The sequence below is a fragment of the Bos mutus genome, chromosome 28, assembly GCF_027580195.1.
Source record: "Bos mutus isolate GX-2022 chromosome 28, NWIPB_WYAK_1.1, whole genome shotgun sequence".
Lineage (NCBI taxonomy): Eukaryota > Metazoa > Chordata > Mammalia > Artiodactyla > Bovidae > Bos > Bos mutus.
In genome coordinates this window covers 15,025,632-15,044,924 of record NC_091644.1, presented here as the reverse complement: position 1 = coordinate 15,044,924, position 19,293 = coordinate 15,025,632, and the positions used below count along the sequence as shown (strand labels likewise).

General features: G+C 42.0%; 1 pseudogene; it reads right to left on the bottom strand.

Annotated features, from left to right (window-relative positions):
- Nucleotides 1-11,257: 11,257 nt before the first annotated feature.
- On the bottom strand, nucleotides 11,258-13,384 carry LOC138986066 (translation machinery-associated protein 7-like; annotated as a pseudogene).
- Between the last annotated feature and the right edge of the window lie 5,909 nt (nucleotides 13,385-19,293).

Genomic DNA, 19,293 nt, shown 5'->3' with positions numbered 1-19,293 from the left:
TACAAATATGCTTCTGATCATATTTTCATTTCACAATGAAATGAAAGTACAAATCCATAGCGGAAGGAAATTTAGGAAATTCACAAATATGTGGAAAATATAAATATTCTCTTGAACAACAAGTAGGTCAAGGAAGTCACAGGGGAAATTACAAAATACTTTGAGATGAATAAAAATGAAAGCCCAATATACCAAAACTTATGGAATGCAATGAAAGCAGTGCTTTGGAGGAAATGTACGGCTTTAAGTTCCTATATTAATAAGAAGAAAGATCTCAAATTAATAACCTAACCTTTCACCTTAAGAAATGAGAAAAATACCAAAACCAAAGACAAGAAAGGAAAACTACAGATCACTATCTCTGGTGAATATAGAATGGAAAAATTCTCAACAGAATATCAATAAGCCAAATTCAACAATAATTAAAAGGATCAAATTAATTTGAAAATAAATAAAATGAAGACTTTTTAAAAAGAGAATTCCCTGGTGGTCCAGTGGTTAGGACTCCATACTTCCACTTCAGGGGGCACAAGTTTGTTCCTTTGTCTAAGAACTAAGATCCCACATGCCACCCAGCACAGTCAAAGAAATTTTTTTTAATAAGGAAAAAAAATACTTTTAAAGAAGATCATATACCATGATAAGTACCATTTATTCCAAGGGTTTAAGGATGATTTGACATCCATAAATCAATCAATATGGCACACCACATTAACAAAATGAAGGATAAAAATCATATGATCATATCAATAGATGAACAGAAAGCATTTAACAAAATTCAACATCCATTCATGATAAAAACTCTCAACACAGTGAGTATAGAGGGAGCATAGCTCAACATAGGCAAAGCCATATATGACAAACCTATATCTTACATTATACTCAGTGGTAAAAAGCTGAATGCTTTTTCTCTAATATCAAGAACAAGCCAAGGATGCCCATCCTCACTACTTTTATTCAACATGGCATTGGAAGTCCTAGCCACAGAAATCAGGCAAGAAAAAGAAATAAAAGTCTTCCAAATTGGAAAGGAAGAAGTAAAACTGTCACTACTTACAGATGACATAATGCTACAAATAGAAAACCCCAAGGACTCCACCAAAAAAAGTTAAAACTAATAAATGAATTCAGTAAAGTTGCAAGATACAAAATCAATATACAGAAATCAGGAGTTCCCTAGTGGTCCAGGGGTTGAGACTCTGCACTTCCACTGTCAAGGGCCTGGTTAGGGAACTAACATCCCAAAAGCTGTGTGGTGTGGCCAAAGAAACCCAAAAAACAGAAACAGGTTGCATTTCCATGCACTGATAACAAGTAATCAGGGGACTTTCCTCAGCCCCAGTGGTTAGACTTCATGCTTCCAGTGCAGGGGGTGTAGGTTCAATCCCTGGCAAGGGAACTAAGATCCCACATGCTCCATGGGGGCAGTCAAAAACAACAATAATAATAAGCAATTAGAGAAATTAAGAAAATAATCCCACTTATAATTGCTTCAAAAAAGAATAAAATACCTAGCAATAAATATACGTAAGGAGGTAAAAGTCTTGTAAACTATAAACTATAAGACACTGAGAAAAGAAATTGAAGACACAAATAAATGGAAAGACGTTCCATGGTCATGGATTGAAACAATTAATAGTTAAATTATCCTTATTACCAAAGCAATCTACAGATTCAGTACAATCCCTATCAAAATTTCAATGGCATTTTTCATGGAGCCAGAACAATTCTAAAATTGTATGGAAACACATAAGACCCCAAATAGCCAAAACAACCTTGAGAAAGAAGAACGAAGCTGAAGGTATCATATTCCCTGATTTCAAACTGTATTTACAACGCTATAGCAATCAAAACAGTATAGTATTGGCATTAAAAACAACAACACATAGATCAATGTAACATAATACCTAGAAATAAGCCCATACATATTACAGTCGGTTAATTTACAAGAAAGGAGACAAGAATATACAATGGGGAAAGGACGATCTCTTTTAAGAACTGAAAACCAGACAGCCACATGAAAAGAATGAAACTAGACCACTACCTTACACCATCCACAAGAATTAACTCAAAATGGATTAAAGGCTTAAATATAAACCTGAAAGCATAAAACTACTAGAAAACAGGCTCGTTGCTATTGTCTTAGTGATTTATTTTTTGATTTGATACTAAAAGCAAAAACCAACAAAAGCAGAAATCAAAAAGTGAGACCACATCAAAATAAAAAGCTGCTGAGCAGCGAAGGAAACCACCAGCAAAATGAAAAGGTCACCTATTGAGTGGAAGAAAATATTTGCAAATCATGTCTCTCATAAGCAGCTAATATCCAAAATATATAGAGAATTCATACAACTCAATAGCAAGAAAAACAAACAATATAATTTTTTAAATGGGCAGAGGCTCTGAACAGGCATTTTTACAAAGAAGATAAACAGATGGCCAAAAGATACAGGAAAAAGTGTTCAATATCCCTTGTCATCAGGGAAATGCAAACCAAAGCCACAATACAATATCATCTCACACCTGTTAGAATGGCTTTTGTGAAAAAGATAAAAAGTGTTAGCAAGGATGTAGAGAAAAGGGAATTCTTGTGCAGTGTTGATGTGAATGTAAATTGATGCAGTTACAATAGAAAACAGTATGGAATTTCCTCAAAAAAATAAAAAAATAGAACTACCATATTACCCACCTGGGTATTTATCGGGTCAGGAGGTCAGGAAGAGGACCTCTCACACACGTATCACTCAAGTCAACACAAATCCCATCAGGGAGAAATACACCTTGTGTCTCCAGCAGAAAGTAGCATGACTTTACTAGTGCCAGCTGGAAAATCCCATGGATGGAGGAGCCTGGGAGGCTGCAGTCCATGGGGTCGCTAAGAGTCGGACACGATTGAGCAACTTCACTTTCACTTTCCACTTTCATGCATTGGAGAAGGAAATGGCAACCCACTCCAATGTTCTTGCCTGGAGAATCCCATGGACGGAGAAGCCTGGTAGGCTGCAGTCCATTGGGTCGCACAGAGTCGGACACGACTGAAGCGACAGCAGCAGCAGCAGCAGCAGGAAGAATAAAGATTTTCTCCTTGCCTGGCAACAGCTCAGCCAATGAGAGACTGTCATAACTCAGCCAATGAAAAGCCACCCTCCCTCAAATTTGTTTCCTCCAATTAACTTGTTGTTTTTAACATCCCCTCCCAACTTTTCCTTCTCCTCTGTAAGTTTCCTCTCCTTTGCCTTACTGGACTTGCATATAGTTCCCCATAGTTGCATGTCCTGAATTACAGTTCTTAGCTGCTCCTAAATAAACCCATTTTGCTGGTAAAAAATAATTGGCTATTTTTTTGTTTTAGGTTAACAATGAACATTTAAACTGTCTCTGTTTTTCTCTCTCCCCCCCACGCCCGCCCCCACTGCCCTTTTTTTTTTTTTTGACTGCACTGCATGGCTTGTGGGGATTTTAGCTTCCCAACCAGGGATTGAACCCAGGGCCTCAGCAGTGAGAGCATGAAGTCCTAACTACTATACCACCAGGGAATTCTCTACCTCCTTTTTTATTATACAAAATGCCACAGTGGAAATTTAAAAATCTGTCCCTTAGAGCACATGTGGGAGAATTTTTCTAGGAAGGGAATTACTGGATTGCGGGGGTATTTTCTTCTTAAATATTATTAGCTATTGCCAGTCTGCTCTGCAAAGAGCACATCCCATTTTACACTGGCTCCCAGTGTATGTAGAAATTTCAGTTGCTGCACAGCCTCACCAGTCCGTGAAATATCTCTTTGTGGTTTTAATTTGCATTTCCCTATCCCTGGTAAAATTGAACACCTTTTCACATGTTTATTTGTGGTTTAGGCTTTTCTTCTAATTGCCTGTTCATGTCCTTTGATCACTATTCTACAGAGATATTCCTCCCTCTTTTTAAATTGATTTTTTAAAGATTTTTTATATGTTCTAGATACTAATCTTTTGTTGATTATACACAATCTGTTGTTGATTATATGTAATGCAAATATCTTCTCCCCTTTTCTGACTTGTCTTTACTTTTTTTTTATGACATCTTTTGTTGTACAGAAGTTTTTAATTTTTAGACAGTTGAATATCTGAGTTCTTTTCTTTCAAGGCTCATGTTTTTTGCATCTTGTTTAAGAAGTGCTTCTCTATGCCGAGGTCATGATATTTTCTCCTGTTCATTATTCCTTTATATTTGTTAATACAGTCAGTCTGGTTGGTGTTAAGAGGGAAAGGGAAGATTGATATGTCCCCTCAGAGGTGACTTGGCATATCTTGCCTGGATTCTTAAATGCTGATTTCATGGTTTAACTCTCTGTGGGCAATTGTATTCTTATTTCCAGGCTCCAGGGAAAGCTTTACTGAAACTTCCAAATCCTAGGCAGAGTTTTATTTGATTGGCCTGGAGTGGGGCCCAGGGATATGCATTTTTGATATGCAGTCCAGGTGATTTTGATGCAGAAAGTCTCCTTTTGAACACCTCTGGCAGTGCTTAGCCACCCTTCCAGGTATCTGAAAACTTTGCAGTGAACCCAGTTTTTGCTAACCAATGACTTAGCCACTCTCTGCCTCAGATTCCTCTTTATAAAAATATCTCCCTGGAAGAATTCTTCCATGAATGGTGAGTGTCATGATGAGTCTCATGTATGAAGACTTGACCTGGACCTGGCATGTGGAAGGGCTAAGTAAAAGATGAATCTTCTTTAGCCCTGGAGGTCTCAAGCTCTGGGATGAACTGGCCCTGCCTCCCTCCTAGACTCAGCTCCCACCATGTTCCCCATCATGGTGGCAAGTCACTTAACCTCTCAGAGCCTTAATTTCATTATATGTAAACTGGTACTAATAATCCCTACTTTATGAAGTTGTTGGAAAAATTAGAAATGGCATAGAAAATGCCCAGGACAGTACCCAGATGTGGTGGGCAAACTGAGCTGTTGTGTGTTTAATTCTGGAGAAGCTGAAACTTGAAGTTCAGAAACTGTTCTTACTGAGTAGCCACAGGCCTAGGGAGTCCTGGGGCATCTCCCATGTCCCTTCCCAGTGGCCAGAACAATCCTAGACACAGGCTTTCGGTAAAGGCTTGGTCAGTTCATGTTTCTTTCCAGTGTAATAGACAGCACCTCCAAAGGATCCACAAAACTGGAAAACTTTTTATTATTTTATTTAATAGGTGTTTGTACAGAGCTTACAATATGTCAAATCCTGTTTTAAATGCTTTATATTAATTAACTCATTGCCTCTCCATAATAACTCCATGAGGTGGATACTTTTATTATTCCTGTTATATAGATGAGGGAACTAAGCTGAAGGACAGCCCTGTACTGAGTGAATTGAACCTTCCAGCTGTCTTGCTTTCGGAATAGCAGAATTAGACCCCTGGAAAAAAGGTTCTACAACTGCTGGTCCTTCTCAGAGTTTTCTATCTCTGATTAAGGTGGCTTAATAGGAGAGGAAAATAACCTTTGACTTGAAAATAATATGCTTGAGCAATATTAGTTTAAAAAAATTTTTTGTATTTTAAAACCCTTTCTACCACTTCATACCTATTAGGATGGCTACTAAAAACAAACAAGAAAATGACATGACAAGTGTGGGTAAAAATGTGAGAAACTGAAACTCTTGTGCTGGCCTGTTGGTGAGAATGGTGTAGTTGCTATGGAAAACAATATGGCAGTCCCTCAAAAAATTAAAAAATAGAATTACCATTTGATCCAGCAATTCCTCTTCTAGGTATATATCCAACAACTTGAAAGCAGGGATTTAAAGAAATGTTTGTATACCCATGTTCATAGCAGCATTTTCACTACAGTCAAAAGGTGGAAGCAGTTCAAGAAATTGTGGTATATATGTACAATGGAATGTTAATTCAGCCTTTAGAAGGAGGGAGTTTCTGATACATGCTGTAGTGTGGTTGAAACTTAAGGACAGTATGCTAAGTGAAATAAGCCAGACATAAAAAGACAAATGTTGTTTAATTCCACTTATACGAGGTACCTCCCATAATCAAATTTTTTGATTCAGAAAGTAGAACAGTGGTTGCTGGGGGCCGGGGGGAGGGGTAGAATAAAAAGTTACTATTTAATAGGTATAGAATATCAGTCTTGAAAGATATGAATGTAATTAATGCCACAAAGCTGTATGCTCAAAAGTGGTTAGAATAGTAAAATTTATGTTGTATGTATTTTACTGCAATAATAATAAATAGTTAAAGGAGAGAGCAAACAAGCTACTTATGTGATGGTGGAAGAATGAACTGTAGGCACCAGGAGACCAGTGACGTCTTCTCTGTTCATTACTGTGTGTGCTCCGCTCTTGGTCTCGTTGCTGCTTAAAGATGTATGTTCGTGCTAAGTCACTTCAGTCATGTCTGACTGTGTGTGACCCTATGGACTGTAGCCTGCCAGACTTCTCTCTCCATGGAATTCTCCAGGCAAGAATACTAGAGTGGGTTGCCATTTCCTCCTCCAGGGGATCTTCCTGACCCAGGGATCGAACCTGCATCTCTAAGTCTCCTGCATTGGCAGGCAGTTTCTTTACCATTAGTGCCACCTGGGAAGCCCCCTACTTAAAGATAGTGGATAAATGAACATTAGATGAATAAATGAACATTAGAAAACAAATCCTTCAGCTAACTCCTATAGCCCATTAGGGGCTTCTCAGATGGCCCTGGTGATAAAGAACCTGAAGCGACTTAGCCCACACATGCATGCATAGCCCATTGCTGCTGCTGCTGCTAAGTCACTTCAGTCGTGTCCGACTCTGTGCGACCCCATAGTCGGCAGCCCACCAGGCTCCCCCGTCCCTGGGATTCTCCAGGCAAGAACACTGGAGTGGGTTGCCATTTCCTTCTCCAATGCATGAAAGTGAAAAGTGAAAGTGAAGTCGCTTAGTCATGTCCGACCCTCAGCGACCCCATGGACTGCAGCCCACCAGGCTCCTCCATCCATGGGATTTTCCAGGCAAGAGTACTGGAGTGGGGTGCCATTGCCTTCTCCATTAGGGAGCCCTATAAGAAGTGGAAGGTGGTGTTGGGAGAAATGGAGAGGAAATAGTGGAATCAAGTTCGAGGCCAGTTGTTCCAGTCACGCTTGAGCCAGGCAAGAGCTGGCTAAAAGGCCCCTGCAGAGGTTGGGCAGTTTCCCTGATGGGGAAGTGGATGAAAGCTGGCGCTTAGGAAATTGATCTCTGTCTGGGTCTGTTGGCCCCAGCAGCATCCCAGGGGCTCTGAAGAAGGACGGAGATGTTACGTGGCACTCCTCTCTCACCTCCCCACTCCTCAGCAGTCACCATGACTTTTCATGCAGCCTCCATCGCACCTCTAACAGACCCTTCCTTTCTACCTTATTGCTGTAGCAAAGTGAACTGTAGCAAAGTGATTTCTATGACTAGTCTGTCTCCTTACCTGTAATGCTTCTCTCCTCCAACCAAATTATACCAAGTAATCTATCTAAAATCAGTTTTCATACTTTAAAAAAGTTAACAATATCTCGTTCTCTACCTACTGAAATGTAAACACAGGTGTTTAATGAACTCTGTGGAACTCTATCCTTTTCCAACTGACACAGGCTGTGCTTCCTCTTCACCTGCCTGTCCTAGGATTTGGGGTGTTTATTTTCCTTTTTTTCTTTTTATTATGGAATATTCTAACACATGCAAAAGTACAAGGAACCCCTATAGACCTGCCTCAGTTGTCAGCAAATGATCAGTTTTGTTGCATCTGGACCTCCTCCAGCTCCCCACACACTACCTTTTTTTTTTGGTTTGTGAGGTTTTCAATTCTTTATTTTCTTTCCTGATTTTCAAATAATATTTCTTATAAAAATTTGAAACATCACAAATGTACAAAGAATGTGACAGCCTTCCAAAATCCCACATTCCTCAGATAATAATCATTGTTCACAGTTTGGTGAACGTTTTCAGATTTTTTTTTTTTTTTGCTGTGAATATATTATACAATATAAATAACCATATTTAATCTGCTTTGCAAATTGTTTTTCCATTCAACAATATATTTTTGACAGGTTCCATATTAGATCATGTAGATCCATCTTATTCTTTCTAACAATCAGATTATATTATACTATATGCTTTGCTGTAATCTATTTAACCAGCCCCTATGGGTGGACAGTTGAGAGAGCAGTTTCCATCTTTTCATTGTTACAAAAAGGTTACAGTGAGCATGCTTTTACATATTTATTTCTGCACTTGTGCAAGTATGTTTATAGGAAAGAATCCCAGAAGTTGAGTTGCTTAAGTTTAAACATGCTGTAAAATATGAAAAGTATATAAAAGTACTTATTTTGTCATTTTCTTACATATAATTAATCTGTCTTGTCTTTGCCAAATTGATAAATTTAAACTATTTCATTATGATATAAATTTATAGGATTCTAAGTTGAGCCTCTTTCCTTCTATTAACCAAGTATCAAAACTCCAGGGAGGAGGTGGAGACAGCATGTTACTGACAGAGGAACGTGGCAGAGGGAGAGCCTGAGCCTGGAGAAGTGGGCAGATTCTCAATGGCAGGTGTGTTGAACTTCAGGTTAAGGTAGCTGGACCATACTACAAGTTATAAGGTTCAGACCAAGGAGTAACTAAGTCAAATTCTCTACATTCAAGATTTGGTGCCCTTGAGGAGAGCCTGAAAGCCTCCAGCCTGCCTCTGCATTCATTTCTATAAAGAGGCTTTTCCCCAGAGCCTGCCTTCAGACCACGAGTACTCTCAACCCCCACCCCCTCCTCAAATGTACCAGGACTCAAGCAGAATTTCAGCCAAAGATGGTGGACTTTGGGCTCATACTAAGATTGAGACACTTAAATCATTAGTAGAAGACATTTTTGTTAAACTGTAATACTTGAATTCCTGTACTTCTCAATGTGTACAGTAATTAATAGAAACCAAAATTATTTTTTGTATAGGACTTGGATTCAGAAAATTCAGTATGTAGCCACTAAATTCATCCAACCAGTGTTTCCCAGAGGTTTCCTGAGTGGTACCAGGTATTATTGCTAGATAAAGGGATACAAAGGAGAATAAGAGAGACTTATGGTGTGGTATGGGCTTCCCAGATGGCGCTAGTGGTAAAGAACCCACCTCCCAATGCAGGAGACAGAAGAGACGCTGGTTTGATCCCTGGGTTGGGGAGATACCCTGGAGGAAGGCATGGTAACCTACTCCAGTATTCCTGTCTGGAGAATCCCAGGACAGGGAGCCTGGTGGGCCATGGTCCATAGGCTCACAAAGAGTCAGACACAACTGAAGCGACTTAGCACACACGTATGCATGCGTGCATGGTATGGTATGGGAGGAATGACTTCTATTTCAAAATAAAATGTCAGTATCCCTACTATAAACAGATATAAAAAACAAAACTGACAGAGAATGAACCAGCAAGAGAGACTCTCTGATCTGTGTTCAAAAGAACAAATACTAAATGCAAACAACAACAAAAAAAATTACCATGTTTAAAATTACCAAAAGGAGATAGTTCAAAAATATAAGAAATAATGTTTTAAGAAGTTAGCCACAAGTGAATATGAACTATAATGAAAAAACTTGCTTCAAAATATGACTCATTTGATAATTTGGTTATAATATACAAGAATCATGAGCATTTAAAAATATTTTTATAAAAAATGTATAAACTGAAATTAACCATAGAGAAACATCAGAAAACCCAAACTAAAGGAAATTCTACAAAGCAGCTGGCCAGCAATCTTTGAAAACATCAAGATCATAAAATCTAGGTGGAGGAACTCATCTATATTAAAAGAAATTAAGAGAGAAAAACTAAATGCAATCAAGATTGGATCCTGGTCTGGTAAAGAAGGAGCTGTTGGAGGCTTTATGTGGACAATTAGCAAAATTTGAGGGACTTCTTTGGTGGTTCAGTGGTAAAGAATTCGCCTGCCATGCAGGAGACTCAGGAGACACGGGTTCAATCCCTGGGTTGGGAACATCCCCTGGAGGAGGCAGTAGCAGCCCACTCCAGTACTTTTGCCTGGAAAATTCCATGGACAGAGGGGCCTGGTGGGCTACAGTCCATGAGATCACAAAGAGTCAGACGTTGCTGAGTAAAATCTGAGTGTGGACTACAGATTCCGGTCAGTTCAGTGAAATCTCAGTGAAATCTGAGTGTGGACTACAGATTCCGGTCAGTTCAGTTCAGTCGTTCAGTCGTGTCCTACTCCTTGCAACCCCATGGACTGCAGCACGCCAGGCCTCCCTGTCCATCACCAACTCCCGGAGCTTACTCAAACTCATGACCATTGAGTCGGTGATGCCATCCAACCATCTCATCCTCTGTCGTCCCCTTCTCCTCCTTCCTTCAATCTTTTCCAGCATCAGGGTCTTTTCCAATGAGTCAGTTCTTTGCATCAAGTGGCCAAAGTATTGGAGTTTCACTGCAGATTAGATATCAGTAATTTAACAATGTTAAGTTTTCTGAATTTAATAACTGTATTGTGATTATAAGAGGATGTCTTCACTGTTAACAGCAAAGATGAAAATGTTTAGGGGTAAAAGTCTACAATTTGCTTTCAAATAGTTCATTTAAAAGATAATTTAAAAAAAGATAATAATGGTATATAGTGTATAGTGAATAGTGAAAGTCGCTCAGTCGTGTCTGACTCTTTGCAGCCCCATGGACTGAATTCTCCAGGCCAGAATACTAGAGTGGGTAGCTTTTCCCATCTCCAGGGGATCTTCCTAACCCAGGGATTGAGCCCAGGTCTCCTACATTGCAGGCAGGTTCTTTACCAGATGAACCACAAGGGAAAACCCCCTAATATATTGCATCAAGAATGGTAAAGCAAATGTAGCAAAAATAAGAACAATTGGTGAAAATAGATAAGGAGGGTTTGGGAGCTCACTGAAATGTTTTTGCAACATTTCTGTAAATTTTACTTTTTTTTTTTTTCAAAATAAGAAGTTAAAAATTAAAAAGTCTTGGGAATTCCCTGGCTGTCCAGTAGTTAGTGCTCTTTGCTGTCACTGTTCAGGGTCTGGGTTCAATCCCCGATTGGGGAACTAAGATCCCGTAAGCTGTGCCATATGGCCAAAAAAATAAAAATAAAAAAGCCTTCTTTTTTTTTTTTCCACACAAGTTTACTCTTAAGTATACAATAGATTCCAAGACAACACTTCATTCTAGCTATAGATGGCAATAGATGTTATGGCAGGCAATCCAGATATTTAAACAGGAATGGGACTAAGAATCATCATTGCCTCAGGCATAAGGAACAGCTTACTTTCTGCCAGATTTCTTGATTCCACCTGTGGCCAGGGGGCCTTTCTCTGAGACTTTGGCTTTTAGCTCCTTTAGTTTGGAGAAGGCAATGGCACCCCACTCCAGTACTCTTGCCTGGAAAATCCCATGGACGGAGGAGACTGATGGGCTGCAGTCCATGGGGTCGCAAAGAGTCCGACACGACTGAACGACTTCACTTTCACTTTTCACTTTCATGCATTGGAGAAGGAAATGGCAACCCACTCCAGTGTTCTTGCCTGGAGAATCCCAGGGACGGGGGAGCCTGGTGGGCTGCTGTCTATGGGGTCGCACAGAGTTGGACACGACTGAAGCAACTTAGCAGCAGCAGCAGTAGCTGCTCCTCCTGTTTCTGCTTGCATGCCTCATCTCGTCCATCTCTTGGCTTGCTTTTTGGGCTGCTTCAGGTGCTTCTTCTTGCCACCTTTGCACCCGACACGCCACCTGCCCAAAAAAGCCTTTAGGGTATGTAAAGATAGAAAGATATTTCCAATATTTCTGGTATGGTAGAGATCATTATTTAGAGTGGCTCCATCAGGCTTTCTGGGAAGAAGAGGCTAACCATTTGAGTAAAGCAGAATTGGATGCCTGAACACAGCCCTTCGATGCCCCTTGCTCTTGGATTATAGCTGTTAGAAAAAAACAATACCAGTGGCTGAGCTGCAAAATAAAATCAGTGGGGCCAAGGTGCAACTTTCTGCCTCTGCCCAATATTGCCCCTGAACAGCAAGCAGTGAATGAAACCCTGACAGCAACCTGACCCACCTCTGCCAAAAGTGGACAGTTGTTCTGTACACTCTTCTTTTTCCTTTTTTTTTTTAATGTTGAATTTTCTTGATTCTTCCTTGTCAGCCCAGGAATGCTCTGAATTTTCTATGGATTGGAGTCAATCATTTGCATAGCACAGTCTGGGCGGTCCTGTTCTTTGCTGTTGGAAAGGAATTCTGCTTTTCCTCCTAGGTCCCTGAGAAGAGTAGAGAGTCTTCTGAAGCTGCCTCAGGCCCTGTAGGGGAGCACTTGCCTCCACCCCCAGCCCCAGCCCACTCATCTGGGAGCCACAGCACAGTGAGTCCCTGAGGGGCTGTGTCCCACTTGGATGGTGGGCTGGGGCTGGGCCAGGTGGGAGGCTGGGTGGACTGGTCAACTCTCAGTGTGACCTTGAATATTGAGGCTGCCAACATCTGAGGCTGAGGTGAAGTAAAGTGTTAATTGCTCAGTTGTGTCCCACTCTTTGGGACCCCTTGGACTGGAGCTCGTCAGGCTCTTCTGTCCATGGGATTTTCTAGGCAAGAATGCTGGAGTGGCTTGCAATTTCCTTCTCCGGGGGATCTTCCCGATGCAGGGATTGAACCCTGATCTCCTGCATTGCAGGCAGGCTCTTGACCGTCTGAGCCACCAGAGAGGCTGGGGTAATACCTTGAAATTCACACATTTTGTTACAAGTTGACCATGACTGTTTTGTGGCAGAAGTGGATAGGGCAGGAGAATATTTTTCCCTTGTGTACTATGCAGATTTACCTAGGAGGCACAGCTGTTTGGCACTTACTCACTAAGTGTAACCACAATCACTGAACAGGTTCTTTTGGGTGCTTATCAGGGGTTCGAGTGATGAAGCAGATATTCGCAGTCCCAGCCCTCAAGGAGCTCAAAAAGAGCAAGAAGAGTCAATGGATTAGGACAATACAGCGTGTCACAGCACAGAAAGAGCAATTTCCTAGAACCTTGACAATATGTTTTTTATTTTAAAGCTGAATGGCAAAAACCACACAAAAAATTAAAAGCTAAGTGATAAACCAGAGGAGAAAATTTGCATATGTTTCAACTGAAGGGCTAAATGAAGAAAAAAAAAGAGACCTACTACTCAATAGAAAGTGAGGCCAAAAGCAGACAATTCAGTGAAAAGGAAACACAAATGGCTGTTAAACATATGAAAAGGTGCTCAACCTCACTCACAATAAAAGAAATGCAAATTGAAATTTCAATAGAATACCACTTTCACCTTGGCCAAGAACGCAGGTTGACAACACTGATGAGAGCTTCAGAAACAGCCCTTCTGATATCTTTGTCCAAGAGTGCGTTGGAACCTCTGTGGGGCAAGTTGGCCATAAGTGTACATTTTTAAATACACATCTTTTGATTCAATAATCCCAATGCTAGGCACTTACCCTACAGACACAGAATTTGCGGAATGTTAACAGTTGAGTGAAAAAAAGCAAGGTACAGAGCCAGGCGTATCATACGCTATCAGCTGAGTTTCTATCTGAAGCCACATGTCTGGACCATAACTTTCTTAACGTTTCCCCTAATGCTGGATGCATTGTGTCCCTGTTTTTATGATCATAAACAATCCTGGAGGGACTTCCCTGACAATCCAGTGGTTAAGACTGTGCCCTTCCTCTGCATGGGGTCATGGATTTGATCCTGGTCGGGGAACCCCACATGCTGGGGTTGCAAGGAAGGGCAAAAAAAAAATAATACTGGATAGACATGTTTTGTACATGAATCTTTGCCTACATGTCAGATTATTTCTTTGGGACAGTCCGGATTACTGGCTCAAAGAGAATTTAGAATAACAGCCACTGCGGCATCCCTGTGTATTAAGCCCTCTGTTTTTTCCCTTCGGCCTCACAACAGCCCTGTGAGGCAGGGAGAAGCGCCCGTTGTTCTCATACTGGAAAAAACAAGCGTAAAGGAGGCAAAGTGGCTTGTCCGTGGGCACACAGCTGGAATGGTGGGATCAGGACTCACACTTGCTTGGCTCCCACAGCCCTGCTTTAGAGTCCGCTCATCTGCACGGAGCATTGTTAAGGCTCTTGATAAACGCTGTCAGATATTTTCCAGAAACTTCACGTCAGTTTATGCTCCCAGAGAGAGTGTCACACTTATCACACCCAGGCCAGTGTCGGGGGACTCCATGCTTTCATTTTGCTTATTTGGAAAGGGAAAAATAGGGTCTCACACATCTTCAATAACTAGGAGGTCTGGACATTTTCTATATGCCTATTAGCTATTTATACTTTTCCTCATTAAAACAGGTTTGTTTATTTATTTTTGGCTCTGCCGGGTTTACCTTGCTGTGCGGGCTTTTCTCTATCCGTGCTGAGCAGGAGCTACTCTCCAGTTGCGGTGCATGGGCTACTTGTTGCAGTGGTTTCTCTAGTTGCACAGCGTGGGCTCTAGGGCACAGGCTCAGTGGTTGCAGCACATGGGCTTAATTGCTCCTGGCATGTGGGATCTTCCTGGACCTGGGATTGAACCTGTGTCCCCCTGCATGGGCAGGTGAATTTTCTACCACTGAGCCAGGGAAGCCTTTTGTCATTTGTTAAAGTATTCATGTTGGACTATATATTCTTTAAAATATATCAAACTTTCTTTAAAAATGTATCACATAAATTCCTATCTAGTCTCCGTAAGAACACTGGCTCATTTTGGCTAAAGCAACCGCCCAGGCAACCGGATGGGTTATGCCTGCTCCCATGTCCTTGGCTTTACACTGGAGATCCAAGTCGAGGAGGATGGGATGACCATGGCAGAAACTAAGTACATTCATATTGAGAAAGGTGGCAGCAAGGAGTTGGATGTGATGCTTAAACAAACCCATAGGACGTAGGATAATGTCCCATCCACATGTTAATTGCTTTCTGCTAGAGTAACAGTTATCTGGGATCATCCTCCCTGAAATGACCCTTTCTACATGATGGCTGATGCCAGGCTGGTGATGACGCTCAGGCTGGACCCCGCCAGAGGCAGGCACATTTTCAGAACGGAGCAGAGGTTGTCCGGGAGGGAGCCTGCCAGTTTCCAGAACCTTCTGGCTGATTTCCCTGCTTCCATCTGTACAGGCCACTGGGGTCATGTCCACCAGGGAGGGTCAGGAGGGAAGTCTGGGCTCAGGATCCTGGACTGCAGAGGCCATGCCAGCCCCAGGCCCTGCCTGGCTGGCTCTTCTGGGGTAGGTGGGGGCATGTGGTGTGGGGTTCCGGGAGGCAACCGAGCAGGGAAGGGAAGGCTCCTGTCAAAGCCAGCTGAGCCCTGTGAGTTTTCTCTGCCAGACATCAGCCCTTCAGCAAGGTGAATTCTTTCAGAAAGAGACTCGCTCACATGCTGCAGAGGCATCCACAACCTGTTGGTGAATTCACACTAAAAGACAAAACAACCACCGGGCTAGTTTAGCAACTTTAGTTAGTTTAGCAGCTGATGCTCCATCCCTTTGAGCCCAGCCCCTGCTCAGGGAGGTCTCTCCGGAGTTACTTTGTATCCAGCCACCCCAGGCTTGGCTGTGACAGCGGAGTGACGTAGATGGCACTGTGGGATGTGGAATGATGAAGGTGCAGAGTGTCTCCCAGTAGCTGGTGGGGGACAGCGCCACGGACACGGGTTTGCGCCCCGGAGTCCCTGCCTCAGCACCCACCTGTTAGGAGCTTAGTATCCTCACTCGTTTCTCCTCTCTCTAAAAAATATTCTTGTTGAAATTAAGTGAGAGGCTTTGGCATACCAGAAAGTGGTATTCCTATGTTCTCACAGCCTGGAAGTGGTTCGGCCTCTGGACTCCTGGAGACCTAATCTGGAGGTTCTTCTCTGTCACTTTCTCCTCTCCATCGAGTGCCAGGAATCCTTCTTTCTGCCCCAGAGGCTGCTTCGCCTTCCTGGCCTGCAGCCTTCCCGTGCCTTCCCTTTCTTGGTGGAGCCAGTTTCCTCTCTGGCCAAGAGCCTTGGGCCTGGGTGCCTGGGTGAGGTCGTGTGCACCTCAGGGGTTGCCTCTGTTGCACAGGCGCTGAGCTGGCAGTGCTAGGAGGGCAGGTTGCTCAGTGGCTGCCTGGACTCCTAGACAGCCTCACAGGGCCACTCCTATGGAGCAGTGGCTGGAGGCCCGGCTTTGAGTTCATACTCCATCAAGGGACAGGTAAAGGGATTTCTGACCTCCACACAGCCACTCAGCACCTCAAGGCCACAGTTTCCTAGTCTGTAAAATGGGGGATAATAGCAGTATTTAAAGAGGATTTTTGTGAGGATCAAATGAGCCAATTCAGGGAAATCACTTAGCCCTGTAAGTACTCTGTAAGTGGTAGCTGTTATTAATAATATTGTTAGGCCAAGCACTTAAAAGCCATGCTCAGCCAACATGTTCCCGCAGTCCACTTCAGCATCCCGTGTTCCCACGCTGTTTATCCTAAGAGGTTTTGAGTGGAGCCACAGAATTACACAATACCATGCCCAACATGAGTCCCCCTTCTTTAACTGACAGGAACAAAATGCACTTCTCCTAGCCACCTTGCAAATCAGCTCCTGTATCATTTGTCATTTCTTAGAGCTCAAGACTAGGCTGAGAGACTGCAAAAAAGGATGCGGAGTGGACTGGGGCAGAATGTCTTTCTCTTAAGAAGCAGCAGTTTTTCCAAGAAACACCCATATTTAAAAAAATTCAACTTACAGTGGTGACAAAATTAGTTATTTGGTAGCCAACAAAGCCATGCTAAAGTAGTAAAGTGATTCCAACTTAGTGTTTCTACTGTGTTCAGAAATACAGTAGATTCTAGCCTGAGAACGACACGACCGCCCCAGACTTTCCATAGTTTTTATTTACATGGAGAAACACATCCTTTAAAAAAAAAAAAAAAAAAAAAAAAAGCATTGTATCTTTAAGATTTAAATAAATATATCCATTTATTGATTTGGCTGCCCTGGGTCTTAGTTGCAGCATGCGGCACCTAGTTCCCTGATCAGGGAAGGTACTTGGGGCTCTTGCACTGAGAGCCCAAAGTCTTAGCCACTGGAGCACCAGGGAAGTCCTGGATCCACTGTTTCAGTCCCTTCATCTCATCGACACTTTCACTAAAGCATTCTGGGGGAAATCCAACATAATATGATATATCTGAATATCCATCACAACCCTGGTCAATGGGCAGTCAGCTGGGGTGCTTGGAGAAAAAGGATAATTAGTGAGGAGGGAAGTGTTTTTACCTCAATGACACTAAGATTTTTAAAAAGGTATTTGTAAAGTACTGCACTTAGGAAATACATTAATTTAGGTTCTGCAACTCTACTGCTTGCTGTAATAGACACACTTCAACACATATCTCTTTGGCTTAACACAACAAAATTTATTTCTCCTGTTACACACTAAACCCAATTGTGGGATCTGGGGAGTCTTCTCCATTTAGTTACTCAGGGGTCCAGGCTGATAGTGGCTCTGCCAACTTGTAGCTTCTTGTCTGGAACACATGGCTTCTGAGATGCTTCAGCAAGGAAAGAGAGGCAATGGAGAACCACTACCCTGGTTCTTAACTTCCTTGACCCAGAAGTAATACATACCACTTCTGCTCAGAGTCCATTGGCTGAAACTAGCCACATGATCTAACCAAATTGAAAGGAAGGCTATGAAATATAGGGGAACGTAGGGAATACTTGGTGAACAGTAATCTCTCTGCCTTGCCATAGATTAGATACTACAAACTACAAATAAACTGAACTTGGAGTTGTTATTTTAGATCATCAATTAAGATTTAGGAAGCAGAGTCAGGAGCCATTATAGACTCTTTACTAAAGATTATCATTAGATGTGTGGCGCAATGGAAAAAAAGGAAGATATCAGTCCCAGCTAGTAGATATGCCAAGTCACATGGGCTACTGAAGTCAGCCGCATGGAGCACTATAATAGGTCACAAACTGCAGAAGTGGGTAGCTAAAGTAGTTGTGGGAATAGGAGGATTTCCTCAAAGTATGGTCTTCTTGGTCTTAGAAACTGAGATGGGTGTGGTTTCAAGTCTGTGTGTATATGTATGTATATATATATAAGTATATATATACCTGTGTGTATGTATGTGTATGTCTGTGTGTGTGTACGTATATATGTATATACTGCAGCCATGAAATTAAAAGACGCTTACTCCTTGGAAGGAAAGTTATGACCAACCTAGATAGCATATTCAAAAGCAGAGACATTACTTTGCCAACAAAGGTTCATCTAGTCAAGGCTATGGTTTTTCCTGTGGTCATGTATGGATGTGAGAGTTGGACTGTGAAGAAGGCTGAGCGCCGAAGAATTGATGCTTTTGAACTGTGGTGTTGGAGAAGACTCTTGAGTGTCCCTTGGACTGCAAGGAGATCCAACCAGTCCATTCTGAAGGAGATCAGCCCTGGGATTTCTTTGGAAGGAATGATGCTAAAGCTGAAACTCCAGTACTTTGGCCACCTCATGCAAAGAGTTGACTCATTGGAAAAGACTCTGATGCTGGGAGAGATTGGGGGCAAGAGGAGAAGGAGACGACAGAGGATGAGATGGCTGGATGGCATCACTGACTCGATGGACGTGAGTCTGAGTGAACTCTGGGAGTTGGTGATGGACAGGGAGGCCTGGTGTGCTGCAATTCATGGGGTCGCAGAGAGTCGGACACGACTGAGCGACTGATCTGATCTGATCTGACATATATATATATGTCGTAAGTCATGTCTGACTCTTTGCAACCTTATGGACTGTATGTAACCCACCAGGCTCCTCTGTCTATGGATTTTTCTAGGTAAGAATACTGGAGCGGGTTGCCATTTCCTACTCCAGGGGATCTTCCTGACACAGGGGTTGAACCCACGTCTCTTGAGCCTCCTGCATTGGCAGGCAGATTCTTTACCACTGAGCCACCTGGGAAGCCCGTGTGTGTGTGTGTGTGTGTGTGTGTATATATATATATATATATATATAACCAAATGTAGTATATAATAAATAAAACATACCCATTGATCAAACGCTGAAATGTTAAATGTTTAAAAACATTAATGTTAATGTTTAAAAAATGTTAATGTTTAAAAACTCTCCAACAAACATACATAATTTAGAAAAAATGGTTTTAGAAAACTCAGTTTTACAGTGGTTAGGGAATGTATTCATCCAACCTTCATATGTTGAATGAATGCCTGTGAAGAAGTATATGGGACTTCTCAGGTGGCTCAGTGGGTAAAGAATCTGCCTGCATTGCAGGAGATGCATGTTTAATTCCTGGGTTGGGAAGATCCTCTGGAGG